Source organism: Salmo salar, chromosome 03 (genome assembly GCF_965601325.2).
Source record: "Salmo salar chromosome 03, fSalSal1, whole genome shotgun sequence".
Classification (NCBI taxonomy): domain Eukaryota; kingdom Metazoa; phylum Chordata; class Actinopteri; order Salmoniformes; family Salmonidae; genus Salmo; species Salmo salar.
Window position 1 is genome coordinate 86,402,122 of NC_138293.1, and position 16,121 is coordinate 86,418,242.

Below are 16,121 nucleotides of genomic sequence, written 5' to 3' on the forward strand. Positions count from 1 at the left end.
GAGCACAAGAGGGAGAGAGAGAGACCCAGTAGAGGCAGAAAGAGGCACTGCTGGGTGATTTGTATGTGTGATTCTCTGTAGTTGTGATAAACTGCTACAGAGGATTCAGGGTTGATGTTCTTTGAAAACATAAAACTCAGCTGCATTATGGACTATATGGGACAAGGACATCTGGGCCTGGAGAACAAGCATGAAGTCGTTTGTCTATTCCTGCAATTTACAGTCATTTGATACAGATGTGTGTTACAGTGTGTGTGTGTGTGTGTGTGTGTGTGTGTGTGTGTGTGTGTGTGTGTGTGTGTTGTGTGTGTGTGTGTGTGTGTGTTATATGGATCATAACTATGGAAGAAGAACGAGCCATAGTGACATAAATGAGGAATGACAGTTACAGTTTAGAAGAAATGCTGTTAATAAAGCATGGTTCACCCATTGTGAAGAATGGAACAACAGTGTCCCTTATTCCACACAGAATAGGGCCAAAACATTTCCAGAGACATACACTTGCACCGGCCCAGGAGCCAAAGCCCTGTGGTGTGTTTGTTGAATCTTGCCCTTGCAGGGGCCGGACCCAGCCAAAGTACACCTACAGAGCCGGGGGGAGTGACGCCACCCACAAATATACAGGGGTAGTGTTGACCTCAGACCAATTATTTTCACAGTCTTGTGTCAACAAGCATAGTGGTAGAATCGCCCTATGGCTGCGCTGCTATGGATGCCCAAATCCAGTCATTAACACATCAGAAGAGAGAGCACTGTGTAAAATAGTTGTATTCATTTTAACATTTTTTAGTTATCAGGTATAGGCCTAGATTGAGATTCCTGTAGATATAAACATATTATATAAGGAATTAGGCCACTTACAACAAACAGAACTCCATGCAATATGTTGATATAAATAGCTCCTTTTAGTTCACTTCTGTCCCGTTTCCAACTATATTATGGACAATTCTGAGACATAATATGTTTCTAAAAGTATCTATATCTGAGTATGTGACATGGTTACACCATTACTGACAGATATCCCATTACTTCACCTCGTTGGAAACCGATTCTAAGACACTTTAAAATAGGGTGCCAGCTGCCGACGGGCTGCAAGGCTACGCAGCACTCGGAAGTATTCAATGCCTACGAATCTCCCAGTTTAACGGTGCAACAACATTCATGAATTAAGACACCATATGTGCGAATGAGAGATTTGACAATTGACACGTGCTTTTCTCAAATGCCAAGTGATTGACAGTCAAAATACAAGGCTGTTCCTTTTCCATTTCATACATCAAGCCCATATGAACAATTATCCAAGAATAACAAATATAAACTGATATGCTAAACATGCTAAGAAATAAAATTAGGCCTAATTGTAGGCAATGGACGCATTATAGGCTCCAATCTTATAAATGTTGAAACTGGTTCACAGTCGTTTGAGTACAAACCATTCCATACTGAAAATGTGCTTTAAAAAATATGAACACAGAACTTCACAAAATAAGTTTGCAAGTAAATACTTCTCATAAGCGTGTTATTGAAACAGGTCCTGCAGGTTTACGGTGTGAAACTAAAAGAAAAATGTAGCCATTTTTTTTGTTGCGTTGCCCCAACTTTATCTGTCAAGGAGGAGAGCGCAGCATATGAGCGCTGCTTTCCAAGCCCCTGCAGCAGACCAGTGTGGAGTTCTGAGCGCTCTGGGTCGCGTTCCAGCTCGCCTCGAGTCGCCCCTCCCATTCTCGTTAAAACTCTCCCTTCCATTCGCCAATAAAGCGCTTTTGTCTTGGGGTCGGGAAGCTTATGGGCTCTCGCCGGACACTTGAAGCGCATTCCTCGACGTGGAGCTTTCAACCACTCGCTAGACACCGGTGGCTGAAGAGTTTTAATGTATTTTAATAACTTTATGCTGTTGCACAGTTTCGGGGACTTTTGACAGAGTGCACCACGGACGACTAAAGGATTTCGAACTGTTTACTGTTCTACGTGGGTCCTCTCGGATTAAAATATTATGTAGTACACATTTCTGAGTGCGCCGCAACTCAAACTTTACGCAGAGAACTGAACCGGTAAGTTTTTCCCCCGAACAGAAGGGTTTTATGAATAAACTGCAACGTTTAAATATGCAAAGTTGTGTGACACAGATTGGTCATTGAGTAGGAAACATGTTGCAGAATGCGTAAAGCAGTGCAGTTTTGGAAAACATGCCCTATAGCTGAGAAGAATGTGGGGTTATGATTTTAGATAAAGCTTGCGTTTATCAACTCTGCATGAATAACTTACGTAATTTATTGAAAAGTAATAACATCATTCAAATGAAAATGAGTAATTATTATTATTATTATTCTTCATAAAGAGACATTCGTTTTTAAGAAACATATATGCCTACCAGTACACAGCACCCTTCTACAGCCTCCACACTCCCACCCCTGTTATGTTATGGTGTTTTAACGTTGTATGACAGGAGTTGGCTGGAGGTGAAATGTTCTCCCAGACACACCTTCTCACCGCACTGAATGACAACCCTACAACATTCTGTAAACAACAGGTTGTCAGCTTCGAATTTGTACCATGCAAACCGAGGATCATTTAAGCATAAACATTCAAAATCCCTTAAAAACATTCAATCATTTACAAATATTCAAAATCACTCATATAGCCTAAAGAGCGTTAACAAATCAGTATAGGAAAGTCAAACGCCGCAGGATTTCTCTAATCTGTGCATAACAACAGCTGGAAACACTTCAATCGTAACTTTATCACTAACTAGTAGGCTGCTTAAGTGTTTGACCACAGGACGCTGTGCTGGGCAGAGCTGGCGTCTAGACCACGCCGGTCCTTTTTTTTACCACCGGGAGAAGCTGTTTTCGACGTGCGGCTGGTGCTGGGGACCGGCCCAGATGAGAACACACACGGCATAGGTTATAGGATAGGGACGTTCAACAAACAACTGGTTTCAAAAGACAAAAACTAAGCGTCTAATTTGCTCTGTTCGCCACGAGTTCAAAGGTAGGCTAATGGTATAGGCTGGTCTAGTTCTGGAGGCAAATATGTTTGGTCACACCGGGTAAAACGAGATTAACTGTTATTATCCATGTGTTTGCTGTGAATTTGCAGCAGAACAGCCAGCAAGGACCTCACATTGATTTGGAGAACCTGCAGTCCCATGACAAAATAACCAATAATTCAAATTAAAAGATAAAGTGTTCGAACCAGTTGCCAGTTTTGGTTCCGTATTAGCGCAATTGATTTCGACTGTGTTTATTTCAACATGAGAGGAGGCATAGCCTATACATTGTCTTGCTTCGGCATGGTTATTGCTGCGCAGCATTCCAAATGGTATCTACCTCCCCACCTGTAGGGTAGGTACTCAGTTATTAACGTGTCCATTACCATCTGGAAAACACTTGTTCTTGTTTCAAACAGCTATTGATCTTCAGTCTAATGATTGATGTGCGTCGGCGTTCGCTAAAGGCATCAGTAAAATCATGCGAGTTGCCTTTCAACTTAAAACTACTCAGACACTGAATAACGTCGGAGAAAACTCTAGGAAAACAGTTGTTAAAACGTTTCAAATTTAGGGGAATTCTATAAATAAATCACCAACAGCCATCTCATTGTTACAAGCCTACATCCCATGCGTAATTGAAATGCGCAACTTTACTCAAATCTATATGCTACATGTCTATGTCTCACAATTCCTCCCAATAATAAACTACATGGATATAAATCAGAGGCTATCATAAACCATGTGATAAATCATGAAAAGGCCTATTATTTGTGTCATCAAACTTTAATTAACAGTGATCATAATAAACGTATCCAGTCCACCTTTCCCAAACAACATCCAGATGAGCGCATAGTAGGCTGTTCATGTTATCTCGCCAAGTCGAACCGCTACATCTCATACGCTATCTTTGCGTCTTCGCCACTGAGGCCAATTTTCCAAACATTTGAATATTGAGGTTGAGGTATGTAGCAACAGTCCTATTTCTGAGCGAGATCCATCTGCCGGCTCTGCGCGCCCGCACACAAGCACGGAAAATCGCTTAATCTTTCACTGCGGGCCCAACAAATGGCGGGGTAAACTACTCCAATAACCCTTCGTGCGAGGATCATCTTCTCCGGGGGACTATTTCCGCCCTATGTGTTTTGAAAGGAGAGATGAAGCTGTCATTACACAGTCAAGTACTGTATGTAGCCTATAGCTGCAGACCTCTCACTCAGGCTACATATTAGCCAGACAGACTGACGTTGGCTTGAACAGAAGTGTGGCTATTCGTATGTGTATGTGCTATACAGTAGACAATGAATGTTTCATTTTGACTACCAAGGGCCATATATACAACACGTTGTCCCTGGCATGCATAGGTCATGAGAAGACAGGGGAAAGTGTGTCCCTATAATGACAGACACAGTAACAGAGACAGTTCAGACAGGACCCCTATGGTCTGTCTCCTTCCTATCTGTGTTTCGTGGGTACCACAGGCGGCTGGTGGCACCTTATTTGGGGAGGACGGGCTCATAGTAATGGCTGCAATGGAATAAATTGAATGGTATCAAATACATGGTTTCCATACCATTTCCATTCACCACTCCACTTAATTCCAGCCATTGTTACGAGCCGTCCTCCCCTCAACAGCCTCCTGTGGTAGGGACTACTATCTCCTCTGCTGTGTGTCTCAGTATTTGAGCACTGACTTCTTGGCACAGGAGAACAGTCTGTCACTTCTCAGTGCTGAGAGACAGGCTTTCTGGACCGGACAGAGACAGTGGTGGGGAGATGGTAGGATTTCTCAGGCAATGAACAGTATATATATATGAGAGAGAGAGAGAGAGAGAGAGAGAAAAAAAATAAGAAAACATTCCTTTGTCTAGTATAGTGTGATACTTGACTGAGATGACAGAGAAGATGGAATCACTGAGATTGTTTAACCTCAACACTGCCAAGAGCCTAGATTTTGACTAGGAGCACATGTGTATAGATGTGTGTGTGTGTCTACGTGTGCAAGCTTATGTCTGTGTGTTGAGGCTATTAATGTAAAACACACACTGACCGGGTGGATAACCCAGTGGCCCTGGGACCCCTCTTGTGACTGGCTGCTCGTGGAGGTGAGGCCTGGTGAGGGGGACTCTGGAGGGCCTCGGCTATTTAACACCATTAAAATAATTAAACACATGTCTCCTGTCAGAGAGAGAGGCTGGCTCACTCACACACACACACACACACACACACACACACACACATGTGCATAATCATGCAGGCACGCACGCATACACGCAAACAAGCACACACACCCATGTTGCAAACACACACACACCCACCGACCGACCCACCCACCCACAGACAGGTAGCCACACATATTACCCCTGGAGGGACAGACAGGTAGCCACACATATTACCCCTGGAGGGACAGACAGGTAGCCACACATATTACCCCTGGAGGGACAGACAGGTAGCCACACACATTACCCCTGGAGGGACAGACAGGTAGCCACACACATTACCCCTGGAGGGACAGACAGGTAGCCACACACATTACCCCTGGAGGGACAGACAGGTAGCCACACACATTACCCCTGGAGGGACAGACAGGTAGCCACACACATTACCCCTAGAGGGACAGACAGGTAGCCACACACATTACCCCTAGAGGGACAGACAGGTAGCCACATACATTACCCCTGGAGGGACAGACAGGTAGCCAAACACATTACCCCTGGAGGGACAGACAGGTAGCCACACACATTACCCCTGGAGGGACAGACAGGTAGCCACACACATTACCCCTAGAGGGACAGACAGGTAGCCACATACATTACCCCTGGAGGGACAGACAGGTAGCCACACACATTACCCCTGGAGGGACAGACAGGTAGCCACACACATTACCCCTGGAGGGATAGACCGACAGCCACTCTTGGCATTTGTTTCAGACATGTGACCACACCAGGGTTTAATCTCTGCTTCGGGGTCATTGGAAAACTGCCTTTCATCTATTTAGAAGAAGTGTGCATATAGGAGACTGTGATGACTCAGTCTACCAGTGTCAGAATAACATAACAACCCACCAGCATTTTCCTGCTGTACTGTCCAAACTCTCTCTCTCTCTCTCTCACACACACACACACCACACACACACACACACACACACACACACACACACACACACACACACACACACACACCTCTAGGACCAGGCAACTGCTCTGCTCCTCTCGTCTCTAAGAGCAAAGGAATTTCATATCACAGAGTGTACTTCAGCCAGTAACCCCCTTTTATACCCAATTAGGAGTGATCGTCTGAGGCCCTCCACCCTTTACAACGAGGGATTAGGGTGAGGCCCTCCACCCTTTACAACGAGGGATTAGGGTGAGGCCCTCCACCCTTTACAACGAGGGATTAGGGTGAGGCCCTCCACCCTTTACAACGAGGGATTAGGGTGAGGCCTTCCACCCTCTACAACGAGGGATTAGGGTGAGGCCTTCCACCCTTTACAACGAGGGATTAGGGTGAGGCCTTCCACCCTTTACAACGAGGGATTAGGGTGAGGCCTTCCACCCTCTACAACGAGGGATTAGGGTGAGGTCTTCCACCCTTTACAACGAGGGATTAGGGTGAGGCCTTCCACCCTCTACAACGAGGGATTAGGGTGTTAAAAGTCAGGTGGCGAGGCGAGGAGGCCTGGGGGGGAGGGGAGACGGGGAGGGGGCAGTCACACAGCAGGCAGGGAGTTGGAGCTGGCAAGGCATAAGAAACCTGTGTGTGTTTTTGTGTGTGTGCCTATGTGTGTTTTGTATTAGCGAAACCGTGTGAAAGCAAGCGTGCATCCCAATTAGCAAGGGGGTGTGTGTCAGAGTGTATGTGTTACAATCAGCGTGTTTGGAGTGTGTTTGTGCCTACACACACATTTGGTTGTGTGTGTGTGTGTGTTTATTTGGGTCTTAGCTACAGTCACAGTGTCACAATGAGTTCAACATAGGCCTCCATCCCACCACCAGAATCAGGTGTTCCACAATACACAGGGCGTGCCACTGTTGACGTCCCAGAGTCAGAGCAGCTTTCTTGGGCAAGGCGCTTAAAGAAAGCCCCTGGCTTTAATCACTTCAAAGGGCCTCGCACATCAATGCTGACCCAGCGGTATGCGAAAAGCAAACCGATCCCCTCACGGTGTTTGCCCGCCAAGCCAAATTGAAGAAGACTCAAGCCGTTCCAGCCAAATGATGCGTTCCAAAGAACCACTTCAAAACCTCAGTTTAAATATACACGAGTACGCAGAGGCTACCAGCGGAGCCGGCGTGAGCTGAACCAAACCGCAAATAACTCCTGTCTCACACACTCCCTCTTGCCAACGCTCAGAATTCACATTTGAAGAGGAGAGATGGGCTCCGAGACAGATGTTCCCCCTGAAAGACTGAATTACGGTTGGAAAGACAGAAGTTCAGATTCAGAAACTGCCCTCTCAGCCTTTTGACTGGAATCAACCTATTTTTTATCCTCCTCTCTCGTTCCCTCTTTCTCTCTCTGTCTGGAAGTACATGGAAAATGCCAAGACATCTGAAAAATGGCAAAACGGCCACTAAACAAAAGTGAGAACTGGGGCCAGAGAGAAAAGGCGAGAGAGAGAGAGCGAGAGAGAGAGCGAGAGAGAGGGATCGAGAGAGAGGACTAGGGGGAGGGAGAGAGAGAAAGAGCGAGAGAGAGAGAGGGAACGAGAGAGAGGACAAGGGGGAGGGAGAGAGAGAGAGCGAGCACATCCCAGAGAGCCACCGCAAATTGCCATGTTTCAGTGAGGCCATAAAAAAAGATAAATGACCCTTAATCTAAGGTTGTAGTTACCTCGGGCCAACACTGTCATTAGCAAATGAGCCTTGAACCAGAGAGATGGGAAGACAGAGAGAGAGATGGAGAGGGGGAGAGAGAGTGGGGAGGGGGAGAGAGAGTGGGGGGGTAGAGGAAGGGGAGAGAGATTTGGATGGTCAAAGAGGGATGGAGAGGGGGGAGAGAGAGTGGGGGGGGGGGGGAGTGGGGGGGGGGTAGAGGGAGGGGAGAGAGATTTGGATGGTCAAAGAGGGATGGAGAGGGGGGGAGAGAGGGGGGGGGGGGAGTGGGGGGGGGGGGGGGGGTCGAGGGAGGGAGGGGGGAGAGATAGTGGGGGGGGGGGGGGGGGGGGGGGGGGGGGGTAGAGGAAGGGGAGAGAGATTTGGATGGTCAAAGAGGGATGGAGAGTAGTAGCTTTGTCCAGATCTGTTGGTGCTATCATTCTAACTCCTTGTCATGTTTGGCATGATGACACAAACAGACTAGTACCCATCCAGGCTAGAATGGTAGTGGCTGGAGAAACTTAAAGGTGGGGGAATTCAGGGACAGAGGGAAGGATAGAGAGTAGGGGGAGAGAGAGAAAGAGAGGAGGGAGAGAGAGAGAGAGAAATAGATTGAGAGAGAAGGGACTGCAAACAGTGACTGGGCCTGCACACACAAAGAACACTTATACTTTGTTTAGTGTGACCACAGCCTTGAACCTTGACTGGAGGGTCAGATATGTAATCATTGTTATTAATGACTAATGTCAGATGAACATTAACTGGTAACGTTTACCCACATATAGATTTAATGATAAGTCAATAGAGTAATGGTCAGGGGAATGGTTAGCTGCTGCCTTAGGGTCAGTAGGACCAACTGAAATCACAGGAAGCCCTGACTAGTACGCTCGCCCAAGTATACACACACACACACACACACACACACACACACACACACACACACACACACACACACACACACACACACACACACACACACACAAACACAAACACAAACACACACAGACGTAGGCATGTTTACCATAAACACATTCACACCAGCTCTGGTTGAGTCACTGTATGTTTGAGGTCCTTGGCCACTCGTTTCCCCTGGGTCTGTTTCAGTCACTGCTAATAGCAGCGTTATCAGCTACCATACGCACAGAGAAGTGGTTGTGTGTGTGTGTGTGAAACTAAACTTCAACCTTATTACAGGACCAATGTCAGTAAAGGTTTTTACAAGGCACGAAACTGAAGAAAAAACTGGGAAGTTCTATCAGAGTTTGTCCATTAAGAAACGCTTCTTTCCATTTCCATTCTCCATTTGTAAATATTTTGCTATGCTGTGCCCTAATGAACATGACCCAGTTGTGATGGTGATACAAGTCAGGACTAGTCAGGTTACGTCTTAAATCAGCAGAAGACTCTTTCCAAGAATCTCAGAAGCCCTAAGGGCGACTATTAAAAAACCAAACGTCAACATCGGACAACATCTAGTGTTTTCTCTATTTCTCTCCATGTATCCCACACAGGCCATCTTTAATATGGGTTGGTTTCTAGTGATCTTGTTATTTCTAATGTGGACATGTTGCCTCTGGTTGAAACTTTAACGCCACACTGCTTTGCTCTCAACTGCCTGGGGAGGACTGAAGTCATAAGTCACACAGACAGGAAGAGAGAACTGGGACAGTCAACAGTCGAGAGAGAGAGAGAGAGAGGTAGAGAGAGATCGTGGTGGAGGACTAAGGAGAGAGAAACAGAAAGATCGACAGAGGGAATAGGAGGAAATTGTAGATTCAACAGTCGAGAGATGAGAGAGAGAGGGAGAGAGAGAGGGAGAGAGAGAGGGAGAGATGGGAGAGCGAGAGATGGGAGAGCGAGGGAGAGCGAAGAAGTGATGGGTTAGAGATGAGATGGAGAGCGAAGAGGTGATGGGTTAGAGATGAGATGGAGAGCGAAGGGGTGATGGGTTAGAGATGAGATGGAGAGCGAAGAGGTGATGGGTTAAAGATGAGATGGAGAGCGAAGAGGTGATGGGTTAGAGATGAGATGGAGAGCGAAGAGGTGATGGGTTAGAGATGAGATGGAGAGCGAAGAGGTGATGGGTTAGAGATGAGATGGAGAGCGAAGAGGTGATGGGTTAGAGATGAGATGGAGAGCGAAGAGGTGATGGGTTAGAGATGAGATGGAGAGCGAAGTGGTGATGGGTTAGAGATGAGATGGAGAGCGAAGAGGTGATGGGTTAGAGATGAGATGGAGAGCGAAGAGGTGATGGGTTAGAGATGAGATGGAGAGTGAAAAGGTGATGGGTTAGAGATGAGATGGAGAGTGAAGAGGTGATGGGTTAGAGATGAGATGGAGAGCGAAGAGGTGATGGGTTAGAGATGAGATGGAGAGTGAAGAGGTGATGGGTTAGAGATGAGATGGAGAGTGAAGAGGTGATGGGTTAGAGATGGACAGAGACTAAATCAATGTGTCTATTCTGAGCGGTTGAGTACATCTGTTTTCAGGGCCGTACTCCTATTTTTAGATTGTAAATATTTAGTCTTGAGGCCGGTATCACCCAGATCAGAACCACATGACTCTGTGTTGAGGTCAGCAGAGATGACCTACACAGCCTAACAGAGATGACCTACACAGCCTAACGGTGATGACCTATACAGCCTAACGGTGATGACCTACACAGCCTAACGGTGATGACCTACACAGCCTAACGGTGATGACCTACACAGCCTAACGGTGATGACCTACACAGCCTAACGGAGATGACCTACACAGCCTAACGGTGATGACCTACACAGCCTAACGGTGATGACCTACACAGCCTAACGGTGATGACCTACACAGCCTAACGGTGATGACCTACACAGCCTAACAGAGATGACCTACACAGCCTAACGGTGATGACCTACACAGCCTAACGGTGATGACCTACACAGCCTACCGGTGATGACCTACACAGCCTAACTGAGATGACCTACACAGCCTAACAGAGATGATCTACACAGCCTAACAGAGATGACCTATACAGCCTAACAGTGATGACCTACACAGCCTAACGGTGATGACCTACACAGCCTAACTGAGATGACCTACACAGCCTAACAGAGATGACCTACACAGCCTAACGGTGTAGTCTCTGGTGTTGGTGTATACTGTACAGTGTAGTCTCTGGTGTTGGTGTATACAGTGTAGTCTCTGGTGTTGGTGTATACAGTGTAGTCTCTGGTGTTGGTGTATACTGTACAGTGTAGTCTCTGGTGTTGGTGTATACTGTACAGTGTAGTCTCTGGTGTTGGTGTATACTGTACAGTGTAGTCTCTGGTGTTGGTGTATACAGTGTAGTCTCTGGTGTTGGTGTATACTGTACAGTGTAGTCTCTGGTGTTGGTGTATACAGTGTAGTCTCTGGTGTTGGTGTATACTGTACAGTGTAGTCTCTGGTGTTGGTGTATACAGTGTAGTCTCTGGTGTTGGTGTATACTGTACAGTGTAGTCTCTGGTGTTGGTGTATACAGTGTAGTCTCTGGCGTTGGTGTATACTGTACAGTGTAGTCTCTGGTGTTGGTGTATACTGTACAGTGTAGTCTCTGGTGTTGGTGTATACTGTACAGTGGAGTCTCTGGTGTTGGTGTATACTGTACAGTGTAGTCTCTGGTGTTGGTGTATACTGTACATTGTAGTCTCTGGTGTTGCTGAAGTGTTCTCTGGTTAGACTGTGTGCTCTTGGAGACATCTCCTTGTTTCACACCTTTATGAACGCTTGGCTGAATGACAAGGTTTCTGGATGACACGGTTTCTGCATGACAAGGTTTCTGCATGACAAGGTTTCTGGATGACAAGGTTTCTGGATGACAAGGTTTCTGCATGACAAGGTTTCTGCATGACAAGGTTTCTGCATGACAAGGTTTCTGGATGACAAGGTTTCTGGATGACACGGTTTCTGGATGACACGGTTTCTGGATGACACGGTTTCTGCATGACACGGTTTCTGCATGACACGGTTTCTGCATGACACGGTTTCTGGATGACAAGGTTTCTGGATGACACGGTTTCTGGATGACAAGGTTTCTGGATGACAAGGTTTCTGGATGACAAGGTTTCTGCATGACAAGGTTTCTGTATGACAAGCTTTCTGCATGACACGGTTTCTGCATGACACGGTTTCTGCATGACACGGTTTCTGCATGACAAGGTTTCTGCATGACAAGGTTTCTGGATGACAAGGTTTCTGGATGACAAGGTTTCTGGATGACAAGGTTTCTGGATGACACGGTTTCTGGATGACACGGTTTCTGGATGACACGGTTTCTGGATGACACGGTTTCTGGATGACAAAGTTTCTGCATGACAAGGTTTCTGGATGACAAGGTTTCTGGATGACAAGGTTTCTGGATGACAAAGTTTCTGCATGACAAGGTTTCTGGATGACAAGGTTTCTGCATGACAAGGTTTCTGGATGACAAGGTTTCTGGATGACAAGGTTTCTGGATGACAAAGTTTCTGCATGACAAGGTTTCTGGATGACAAGGTTTCTGGATGACAAGGTTTCTGGATGACAAGGTTTCTGGATGACAAGGTTTCTGCATGACAAGGTTTCTGCATGACAAGGTTTCTGGATGACAAAGTTTCTGCATGACAAGGTTTCTGGATGACAAGGTTTCTGGATGACAAAGTTTCTGCATGACAAGGTTTCTGGATGACAAGGTTTCTGGATGACAAAGTTTCTGCATGACAAGGTTTCTGGATGACAAGGTTTCTGGATGACAAAGTTTCTGCATGACAAGGTTTCTGGATGACAAGGTTTCTGGATGACACGGTTTCTGGATGACACGGTTTCTGGATGACACGGTTTCTGGATGACACGGTTTCTGCATGACACGGTTTCTGCATGACAAGGTTTCTGGATGACCGTTGATGACACGGTTTCTGGATGACACGGTTTCTGGATGACACGGTTTCTGCATGACAAGGTTTCTGCATGACAAGGTTTCTGCATGACAAGGTTTCTGGATGACAAGGTTTCTGGATGACTGTGGTGCAAGGAAACAGGAGAAAAACAACTTCTAGATTAAGAGAGATAAGAGGTGTGTGTCTGTATGTTTGTGTGTACGAGTTTGTGCAAGAATGTACTTCTATCTCTCTGTGTGTGTCCAAATGTACGGCGTAGTGTGTGTGTGTGTGTGTGTGGATGTATGCATACATCTGTTCGCTGGGTTGAGTTTAATCTACTGGAGGAACAGAGCTTAAAGGAGTCCTCATAAATAAATATATAACTGAGTCTGTAATGAATATGTTGTTGGGGAAGCCCCAGGGCCTAACGACTCTCAGCACCAGTCACCTCTATATCAAGTGGTTTGGTTCAATCCAATTCCCAAAGTTGGACTTGGATTCAAATACTATTCAAAATCGTTCAAATACTTTGATCATTTGCTTTAGCTTGCCTGGAGGGCCAGGTGGGTGGGGTTTGCAGTTTGCCATTTCAATACTTTTCTATTGGTTCCATTCCAACAGGCTAGATAAATCAAAACACAGATACAGTATTTTAAATGATTTCAAATAGTGTTTGAACCCAGGTCTGATGGAGAATAACATAAACACAGGGTTTGTGATGAACTGGACATAGAGTTTGTCTCTAATCCATTATGTTAGAACTGAACATGAACAGACAGACACACAAACAGGCTGCTCTTCCATCAGCGCTGTCGCCTGAGGATCGGCGTGATGAAAATGTGTTATTGGAGCTGTTGTGTCCTTTTGATGCTGACAGCAATGTTGTTGTCAACAGTCAGTCTCTGGCGTCCACACACACACACACACACACACACACACACACACACACACACACACACACACACACACACACACACACACACACACACACACACACACACACACACACACACACACACACACACACACACACACAGCCCGATACGATCAGCTGAGACTGTATAGTGTGTGTGTTACCTGTGAGTGGCTGGCAAGAGCACAAAGAAACACAGGTACACTCATTAATTACACAAACAGGTTAACAACGCCTTTCTGTCAGTGTCACTTTACCGGTTTGGAAGAGTATCAAACATCTGTTTGTATGAATTAGAGTTACACTGTGTACTCAGAGTCAAGCAGGGGTCATATCTACTGTTATTCAAAGTCACACAGCAGTAAAGTCACACAGCAGTAAAGTCACACAGCAGTAAAGTCACACAGCAGTAAAGTCACATCAGCAGTAAAGTCACACAGCAGTAAAGTCACACAGCAGTAAAGTCACATCAGCAGTAAAGTCACATCAGCAGTAAAGTCACACAGCAGTAAAGTCACATCAGCAGTAAAGTCACATCAGCAGTAAAGTCACACAGCAGTAAAGTCACACAGCAGTAAATTCACATCGGCAGTAAAGTCACACAGCAGTAAAGTCACTCGGCAGTAAAGTCACTCCGCGCAGTAAAGTCACATCAGCAGTAAAGTCATATCAGCAGTAAAGTGACATCAGCAGTAAAGTGACATCAGCAGTAAAGTGACATCAGCAGTAAAGTCACATCAGCAGTAAAGTCACATCAGCAGTAAAGTCACATCAGCAGTAAAGTCACATCAGCAGTAAAGTCACATCAGCAGTAAAGTCACACAGCAGTAAAGTCACACAGCAATAAGTCATACAGCAGTAAAGTCACATCAGCAGTCACTGCACAGCCATCTAAATACATAGGTCATGGGTTATAACCTGGTTCACACACACACTGAACCACAGACAGAAACAGCAGCTCTGTTAACACACACACACTGAACCACAGACAGAAACAGCAGCTCTGTTAACACACACACACACACTGAACCACAGACAGAGACAGCAACTACTGTCCTACTGTGATACCCTGTCTTCACTCACTAAGTACTGTATCTGTGTTAAACTACTGTCCTACTGTGATACCCTGCCTTCACTCACTAAGTACTGTATCTGTGTTAAACTACTGTCCTACTGTGATACCCTGTCTTCACTCACTAAGTACTGTATCTGTGTTAAACTACTGTCCTACTGTGATACACTGCCTTCAGGGAGCTGACAGACAGAAGACAGCCTGCCTTCTTGCTCTCCTTTTCCTCCCTCCCTCACTTCCTCTGTCATTCTATCGTTGTCTGGTTCAGTCGTTCATCCTCTCACTCCCCGTGCCAAAACGCCTCATACGCCACACGGCCTGCTGCCGCTCAGCACGCTCCCTACCTCCCTCCTCGCACCCCTCCCATACGGCGCTGGAATGCATCACGTTAAAACAACACCACTTCCTGCTCAGCTTGTGGGGTGATGGGGAGAGCAGGACTGGAGCTGAGAGGGAAGGAGATGGGGGTTGTTGTGGGGTGATGGGGAGAACAGGACTGGAGCTGGGAGGGAAGGAGATGGGGGTTGTTGTGGGGTGATGGGGAGAGCAGGACTGGAGCTGGGAGGGAAGGAGATGGGGGTTGTTGTGGGGTGATGGGGAGAGCAGGACTGGAGCTGAGAGGGAAGGAGATGGGGGTTGTTGTGGGGTGATGGGGAGAACAGGACTGGAGCTGGGAGGGAAGGAGATGGGGGTTGTTGTGGGGTGATGGGGAGAGCAGGACTGGAGCTGGGAGGGAAGGAGATGGGGGTTGTTGTGGGATGATGGGGAGAGCAGGACTGGAGCTGGGAGGGAAGGAGATGGGGGTTGTTGTGGGGTGATGGGGAGAACAGGACTGGAGCTGGGAGGGAAGGAGATGGGGGTTGTTGTGGGGTGATGGGGAGAACAGGACTGGAGCTGGGAGGGAAGGAGATGGGGGTTGTTGTGGGGTGATGGGGAGAACAGGACTGGAGCTGGGAGGGAAGGAGATGGGGGTTGTTGTGGGGTGATGGGGAGAACAGGACTGGAGCTGGGAGGGAAGGAGATGGGGGTTGTTGTGGGGTGATGGGGAGAACAGGACTGGAGCTGGGAGGGAAGGAGATGGGGGTTGTTGTGGGGTGATGGGGAGAGCAGGACTGGAGCTGGGAGGGAAGGAGATGGGGGTTGTTGTGGGGTGATGGGGAGAACAGGACTGGAGCTGAGAGGGAAGGAGATGGGGGTTGTTGTGGGGTGATGGGGAGAACAGGACTGGAGCTGGGAGGGAAGGAGATGGGGGTTGTTGTGGGGTGATGGGGAGAGCAGGACTGGAGCTGAGAGGGAAGGAGATGGGGGTTGTTGTGGGGTGATGGGGAGAACAGGACTGGAGCTGGGAGGGAAGGAGATGGGGGTTGTTGTGGGATGATGGGGAGAGCAGGACTGGAGCTGAGAGGGAAGGAGATGGGGGTTGTTGTGGGGTGATGGGGAGAACAGGACTGGAGCTGGG

The 16,121-nt window shown here is 47.0% G+C and overlaps 2 protein-coding genes across 3 annotated transcripts in view; one reads left to right on the forward strand and one right to left on the reverse strand.

Annotated features, from left to right (window-relative positions):
• Window positions 1–16,121, reverse strand: part of LOC106592965 (coronin-7) — a 384,873-nt gene that overhangs the window by 155,831 nt on the left and 212,921 nt on the right. The window lies entirely within an intron of this gene.
• LOC106601886 (vasorin) overlaps window positions 1,674–16,121 on the forward strand; it is a 52,741-nt gene continuing 38,293 nt past the window's right edge. For both annotated transcript variants that reach the window (XM_045715648.2, XM_045715647.2), the window contains exon 1: window positions 1,674–2,051. The gene's annotated coding sequence lies outside the window, so the exon portion shown is untranslated. The remainder of the gene's footprint in view (window positions 2,052–16,121) is intronic.